Source organism: Heptranchias perlo, chromosome 22 (assembly GCF_035084215.1).
Source record: "Heptranchias perlo isolate sHepPer1 chromosome 22, sHepPer1.hap1, whole genome shotgun sequence".
NCBI classification, from domain to species: Eukaryota; Metazoa; Chordata; class Chondrichthyes; order Hexanchiformes; family Hexanchidae; genus Heptranchias; species Heptranchias perlo.
In genome coordinates this window covers 6,397,871-6,406,563 of record NC_090346.1, presented here as the reverse complement: position 1 = coordinate 6,406,563, position 8,693 = coordinate 6,397,871, and positions in this window count along the sequence as shown.

Below are 8,693 nucleotides of genomic sequence, written 5' to 3'. Positions count from 1 at the left end.
AAATAATAAAGCATCTTTAAAGTTGCTTTAAAGGGTTAAAGTTGCAATTCCTTCAGTAATTGAACAGTATCTCAGCACAGAATTGGTTTAGACCAATGTTCTCAGAATTTGTCCTCTATTGCCTTGGACCTTAAGACATGACCTTAGGAGAGCCAAGGATTAAAACTTTAAAAAAAAACTAAACAATTGTACAAGGCAATGGACAAGGCACAATTAAAGTATAATGTGAAGATTTGGTTGCCCCATTATAGAAAGCCATAGAGAGCGTAAGGTAGATTCACCAGGAAGGAGAAACTATAGTTATGAGGAGGCTTGTGATACTGGGACTATTTCCACTGGCGCACAGAAGGCTAAGAGGAGATTTAATAGAATTTTTTAAAATGTTGATGGACTTTGACAGGGTGGTATTTCCTTGGGTTGCATAGTTAATGACAAGAGAATGAGGAGAGAGGTTCGGTGAAACATCTTTACACAAAGCTTTGTTGGAGCTTGGAATACTTTGCAGTAGAAAGTCGTTGAGGCAAAGACCATTGCATCTTTTAAGGGAAAGTGGATAAATATTTGAAGCAGAGGAAGGTACGGGCTATGGGGAGAGTAGGGCAGTGGGACTAGCAAAGAGCCAGCACAGTCTGAAGGACTGAATGGCCTCTTTCTATGCTGTAAACTCGATGGCTCTATACTCATTAAATACTCTATGCACAGTGGTGGATATTGGTACCAGGATTTAACCCTGAATAGGCTCTGAAACAGAACTATCCAATTTTATGCCCAATGAATCCATCCACTGAAGAGAATATCCTCAGTAATGAATCCCCTTTTTGATGTAGGCTGCATTTATTAGTAATTAGAAACTGCAATAACGTTGATGGTGCTGGATTATAGAATATGCTTTGTTCTCTGATGTACCCAGTTGAATATAATTCGACAGGGTTCATAGTTTCTCATAGCAAATAACGAAATCTGGATGAAAGAATCAACATGGTATCTTTATCAAGGCAGATAAAAGATTCTGGGACACAAAGTAAATCCATTTAATTCCTTTCTGAAATATAACCTGGGTAACATTTGTCAGTGCCTTGCCAATTGCTTCTAGCTCTTTCCCGTGTCAGCCGTGGCTTAGTGGTAGCACTGTCACCTCTAAGTCAGACGGTTGTAGGTTCAAGCCCCACTCCAGATACTTGAGTACATAATCTAGGTTGACACTCCAGTGCAGTACTGAAAGAGTGTTGTACTGTCTTTTGAATGAGATGTTAAACTGAGGCCCCGTCTGCCCTCTCAGGTGGACCTAAAAGATTCCATGGCACTATTTCAAAGAAGCACAGGGGCTTTTCCCCCTCTGTCCCGGCCAATGTTTATCCCTCAACCAACCTCACTTAAAACAGGTTATTGGGTCATGATTACATTGCTGTTTGTGGGAGCTTGCTGTGCACAAATTGGCTGTTGCATTTCCTACATTACAACAGTAACTGTACTTCATTGGCTGTAAAGTGCTTTGGGACGTTCTGAGGTTGTGAAAGGCGCGTTTGAATTGCAAGTTCTTCCTTTCTTTTTCATTTCACCTCTGGCAAGAAATCAGTGCAGCAAATGGGCATGCTTACCTTTAGCCACACATCAAATCCAGGCGCTGTTCAAGCATTACTTTTCTTTCCATCATAAGGGACTCTGTAGCAGTGGAGGCCATATGAATTTCCATTCCCATTCAATTAAAGTCTTCATAATCAATATCCATTTCATGTCTACATTTTTCTGATTAAGTTTGGAGCAAAGGAACAGAGTCTTTGACAGTATCCATTACATTGAGTAGAAGGCAGCCTTTGTTCTCTTATTGCTCTCAACCATCCCTTGCTAACTGATAAGGTAGCAGTACAAAACCTAACCTGGAGACCCATCAATCATAATTATCAAGAAAGTCACCGTCAGGTATAAAGTCATTAAAGAGATTCATGTTTATTTCCTTCCCAGGGAATGTTACTTAAAAGATAAACAGGTCTTGAGACTTTATGAACAATAAGTTTAAATACTTCAAGTGCAATCTTCAATCAGGGATAAAGGAGCCCTGCTAATAGAGATTGAGATCGCTGGATGAAATGATGCATTAATCAGCTAGACAGGCACTTTACTAACCAGCCATTCCAATTGACTACTAAAGCTTCATTATCAGGGAATTACTCCTATATGCGCCCACGATTAGATGCCATTAATGACTGGCAGGCACGCAGCCCTGATTTTGGCCTTCTGTTGCTGCATTCAGCCCAGGATCCACTGACACAGTTAAACATTATAGATGAATGTAACGATGACAACTTCCACAATCTTGGGAAGCTGGAAAGAAAACTGTAAGTCTGAAATAAAAAGAGAAAATGTTGGGAGTTCGCGGCAGGTTAATGTTTCAGGTGGGGCCTTCGTCAGGTGAAAGGTCATACCTGAAAAGTGAGCCTTTCATTCTCTCTCAGGTGCTGTGCATTCTCAGCATTTTCTGTTTCTATTTCAGATTTTCAGTTCTTATCTCCACAGGACTGTGGGAGTCGTAGTCTTGTCCTTGTTTTGAGTGTTTCCATCTGTGTGTGCTCTGAACACAGGATTTATCATTCTAATTGTAGCTGCTAGTGATTGTTTTATTGAGTGAAGAGGCACCTTCTGGACCAATAGCAGTGATTAGAAACTATTCTCTGGGAAAAAATTACTGACAATGCTTATTTTGTCATTGCTTTTCTGAAAAATCTCCCACAGTTTCACCCCCAACCCCCTCAGGCCTAGGGTTGCCAACCGTCCAGGATTGTCCTGGAGTCTCCAGGAATTAAAGATTAATCTCCAGGACAATCCAGGAGAAAAATCATAGGGACATCAATAAAAAGTGTGATTTTTTTCATTTTCTTTGATTAATTTTGTTTATTGGAGATGGGAGGAAATGTCTGTTTGATTGACAGTCAAGAATCATCCAATCGGATCTGTTCGCTTTCCAATTGGCTTGGGAAAGCGGTACCTTGTGAGGATGGATGTGTTGGGTGACCAATGGCGGGAGTGTGGGGGCGGGATGATTGGAGGTGGGAGGTCAAGTTGGCAATCCTACTCAGACCAAGACCAGAGTGATGTTCCATTGCTGACACTGGCCACCCCTGAAGTCTATCTGAGTAAGGCTATTGGTGGTGAATCATTGGCAATATCAGACTGTTGACCCATGCCGCTCGAGACTATGCTGCATTTATATCACCGAACCACTTCAAGTAGAAGTTGTTTAAAAGTCACGTTCATGCCTTTTTTTCTTTAGCTGCCAAAATTTGATACCGAGCCATAAAGTGATATCAGGAAAGGTGACCAAAAGCTCGGTCAAAGAGGTAAGTTTCAAGGAGTGACTTAAAGGAGGAGAGAGAGGTGGAGACGTTTAGGGAGGGAATTCCAGAGCTTAGGGCCTAGGCATCTGAAGGCATGGCCGCCAATGGTGGAGCGAAGGAAATTGGGGGATGAACAAGAGGACAGAATTGGAGGAGTGTAGAGATCTCAGAGGGTTGTAAAAGGAGCACAACAGTGGCCAGGGGACAGCAGAGGAGCTAAAGGAAGGTAGAAGGAACATGGCCTTTGAATTCAACCAAATAGCATTGTGAATAGCTAGGATGATCATCCTAGCTTGCTCAGTAACAAAGAACATACATGGAAATAATATATTTGCCCATTTTGTGGAGTATATATAGTTTATCAGAGAGAGAGAGAGAGAGCCAAAAATCACCCAGCTGCTTTCACACACCTCCTGGAAATTGATTTTGGCAAAAGTTTGGAAGCATTTCATCTGTCTGCCCCTTCACCTGGGAAATGGTGCAAAGCTCATGGTAAAGAGTCCATAGAGAGTTAAAGAGAGCACGGAATTTTTTTTTAAAAAAGTGGTGTAATTTGGTTGTCTCGTTAAGATGGTCACTTTATCATGGTCGCATGCTCAAGTCTGACCATTTCCAAATCTCTCACATGTGAAGACTGCCTTTGGTTCTCAGTCAGACTGCTAGCTCTCCTTAAAGGGGAGCTCCCAGCTTGGGCAGGAAAAGGGCCTTCAGCTGTCTCTCAGCGCCTCCCCACTCGCTGATTGTGATGAGGCAACCAGACAAACATTTCATACATGTCCCTGCAGCGCAGTCTAGTAGAAGTTAAATGTTTCGATGTGACAGACAGAAAGTCCTTGTGGGGCCAATGAGCAGCCACTGAGTAATCTGCAAGCTCTTCCCTCCCCCACCTGAAAAGGAGAAGGTGTACTCTTAATTCTGAAACACTGTAATCAATAAGCTCCCTTATCAAACAATTTATTTCACAATCCTCTGACTATCCAAACTTTACAAGATAGCAAGCCAGTTTTAGTTAATCCCCGTACTTTATTTCAGCCTGTTTTTACTAGATAACAGATCCTGCTATATGTTGTATTAGATTACATCATCCCACAAACATGAAATGGAACCTCATCCAGCCTATGTGAATGCTCCAGCTTATAAATTGACAGGAATGAGGCAGGAATGACATTCAGGTTGATGAGATGAAATTATATTATCTCATCTGCTTGTCACTTCTAATTGCTTCTCACACACTTCATAAAATCCCTGCAAGCTTCCTTCTCATTTCATTATCTTGCCTGTGCTCTCATTTTCTTCAATTCCTTTTCCGCCCTGCTTCTATATTCCTAGGCCACAGAGCACCATAAGCCTGGCTAGGCCCGTCCTTCCCATCTTTTCTGTGCATCATTACAGTTTAGTTTTTTTTTGTTGTTGATGTTATTCCAAGAAAAGCTTTAAAGCAAGTTGAAGATTTTACAAATAATCAGTGACCTAATTAGTGCTTCAAGACAAACCCATGTTCAAAGCTTTGGTCAGTTTACTCGTAGTCTCTAAAGATGTGCCTGTGTACAGCAGCCTGATTAGGGAGGGTGACAAGAAGGCTCCATTGTAGCACTGGGCAATTCTCTTGAATAAGGAAATTATTGCAGGTAGACTGAACGTCAAGTGAGGACTGTACAGCTGTGTCCCATGATAATGGGGCTTTTTATTTCTTTGATGAAGAGCAACCAAATCACTCTTTTGGCACAATAATGTACATGCATTGGTTGCTATGACAACAGACAGAACAGCCACAAAACGTCAAGGATCGCAACAGTCATTAAAACAATTAGTATTGATCAATCGTCACCAATTAACAGTTTTTGAATGATAGGCCAATACAGTGATGAGGTCACTTCCTGAAGAACCCAAACTGTGGTGCATAATATATCGGCCCTCTGAGTTGCAAGTAAATTTAATTTTTCCAACATTGTACAGAATTTATTATCTGCAAAACAATGCATGGAAATGCACAGACAAATCCCATAATTGCAGTTATACTATTAGATTTCTATGAATCCCTATAGGCTTAAACAAAACATCTCCTAAATTGAATAAACCCAGGAATTGAGAGATTCCACTCACCAAGCTCCAGATTATTGGACCAAAACTACTGTTAAGTACTCCTTTGAAATCCAATTGTAAAAGTGGTTACATTTTGCTGTTGTAGTTCTTGATTTGTGCCACTAGATGTTGCTAGTGTACTTTCCCAGTGTGCCAGCAAGAGCCAGTGGTGAGGATTGAGAAATACAATAGTGCAGTTGTGAACAGAATGAATGTTATGCCCGAGTAACAAAGGATCAAGGCTCCTTTTCAACTTTTTCACGGCCATGCAGGACGTAGTAAAGAAAAACTTCAAACCAAGAATGTTTTAAAATTGTTTTAAACAATTCATCCAAACTAATACCAAAACTTCTCAGATAGACTTTACCCATCAGAATGCAGCAGCATGTTAGAGCATATTAGTAGAAGGAATGCAAGGCTGAAGGTATCACTGAAACAACAGCCTCTCTTCCCCAGTAACTACGGTTTTGGTTGCTAGGCCATAAGATCTTGTCAGGAAAATAGGAATTGCTAGACGCAAAAAGATCACAGTCCATCTAGTTCGCCTTCTACCAGCCTGGTAGTCACCTGACACATTGATAATGGAGTGGTTGATTAATCATGGCAATCAATCTCTATCAATTAGTGTGAGGCCAGGAAACACCAAATGGTGGAAAGCTTTGGCAACCATAGGTCCATAGTCACCTATTCCTCCCAAGCATGCAACACTCACCATGTTATTGCTTAATGAGAATATTTTATTCACCTTTTGCCCTGTTAACCCTGCATCCCATGGCAAGGACGGTGTGCCCATGAAGCACAGCTAAATTGTGACAAACACTTAACAAGAATGCCAAGAAACGTTGGACATGGACCAGGATGAAGGTTGGCTCAGAATTTCTGTGGACTATTTATAAAAATGACTGAGTGACAATTACTTCAACCTCTGACCTCTTAATCATTCATTCCACAGCTGAATGTGAAATCAAACTGTACAAAATAAAAACTTACTCTCCTGAAACATATTAACCAAATTAGCTTTTGTACAAAAAGCTGTGTGAAAGATGAGACTTCTAGCAGGCTTCTTCTATTTTTTTTAGCTGAAGTTAAGCAAACAATTGGGAGTATTCAGTGTGCCAAGCACTGAATACATGAGTAGTATGGACAATTTTCACATGATTGGATGAGAATAATAGCAACTCTTTCTCCCTTAGTGAAGTGAGTTTTCATCAAAATTGCGCTCACTTTAAAAGCCCCATGCCGCCTAAAAATGCTTTTGTAGTAATTCCCCACCCACCCCTCAATTCCCTCCCCTCTTCTGAAGGCAGTGGTGCTTGCTGGGGTAGGGTCCCACTGCTGCTGGCAGCCCTCTGATACCTTGCACAAGTCACCATTCTTTATGCATGAGCCTAGAAAATGAGTATCAGTGGACTATTCTACTGTGCAGGGCTTCGCAGCCTGACCCAGTCCTCCCCGAAGTCCACCAACATGCACTTTCCAACAGGAGTCAGTGGACGGAGTGCCAACTGTTGCCCTGGCTGAGGTCAACTAACTCAAGCACAGACCGGGTATCAAACCTGGACCTTCTGGTTTTATGGCTTATGACTCCTCTGGGGATGCATTTAACCCATCAGAATGGGAGGTGTGCAATGGTCAAAATCATTTGTGCATTAAACATTGCACAGGCTCCTCCCCACTCTCTCCTTATATGGCTGTGTGATCCTGAGTGGCAGAGGCAATACCTGCTGCAAACTGCTGTTGGCTGGCTGCGAACTGAGTGCCAAAGCAGAATAAGAGGCAGAGGCACAGAATCAGTTGGCTGACAAGCTCACTTGGCGAGAGAGAGAGAGAAAGAGACAGCGGTTGGTGCATATTATCACTATGCAAGCTTGAAGGGGGAAATATGGTGGGAAAAAGAAAAGACAGTCAAAGCCAAAAATGGTGAGTCAAAGGTGGACAAGCAGAAAAAGAAAGGAGAGGAAGAAAAAGAGACGGAAAGAACGAATTCTGAGAAGTCCATGGGGAATATTGCGCAGACCACAGATAAAAATGAAATAATGAGTCGAAAGGTTTAGTGAATGGATGGGAACGTAGGAACAGGAATAGGCCATTCAGCCCCTCGAGCCTGTTCCGCCATTCAATTACATCACGGCTGATCTGTATCTTAACTCCATTTACCCGCCTTGGTTCCATATCCTTTAACACCCTTGCCAAACAAAAATCTATCAATTTCAGTTTCGAAATTTTCAAGAGGAAAAGGTACAGTCAATGGAAGTTAAAGAGCGGAGAATGGAGAGCACAGGGACTTGAGGGAGAGCAGAACAGATGATACCTTACCAGAAAGGAGACAATCACTTTGTCAGAGAGAAGGCTACAGAAAGGGAGCAAAGGATAAAGACAGATAGATCATCAGAACAAAAGAGACAGGCGAGCACAGTGGCAAAGCTATGAAGAATGAGAGACCAGCAGATTGTCAAAAACAGGTACTCGCTGAGGAGAAAGAGAGGTCACAGAATACAGTCTATTTGATCTGTAACTTATTTTAAGTCTACTTTTACTAAAAATATAACAAAATAGCAAAGTTCTTTTTGGCCGAAACTGTCATGATTGACCACAGGACCAGAGCTCGATGTCAAGGCAGCTCACCCAATAAGATCTTCCTTCAGGCCTGGCTCACAAACACAGCTAGGAGTCAGGTCCTGCCAAGTGAGCTTTCAGTGTATTTAACTTACAGTAAATACAACAGTGAGAAAATTACAAGATTGGATGTAGAGCTCTTACTGAGTGCCTGCACAAGATGTTCTGCCTAATCTGGAGAGAGAAGGTCCCACAAGACCTAAAGGATGCAATTAACATCCAGATATACAAGAACAAAGGAGAGAAGTCTGACTAAGTTAACTATCGGGCTAGCTCGCTTTTATCTGTAGCTGGCAAGATTCTGAATCGGATTGTTCTTGATCCCCTGCTCCTGAATATAGTGGACAAGGAGGCTTCCGGAAACACATCACAGCTTCAGGACTAACCGAGGAACATGGAACTGATCTTCATTGCTCACCAAATTCAGGAGAAGTGCAAGGAGAAAAATCAAGACCTATATATGGCATTCATTGATTTGACCAAATCTTTCGACGCTGTCAGTCTTTGGAGACTCATGAGGAAATTTGGTTGTCCAGGGACGTTCTTGTTGGTTCTGAAACAGCTCCATGATGGGATGCGTGGCAGAGGATATATCTATGAACTAGTCCCTATTTCGAAATGGTGTGAAGCAAAGATGTGTACTGGACTCTGTTCTATTCCCAC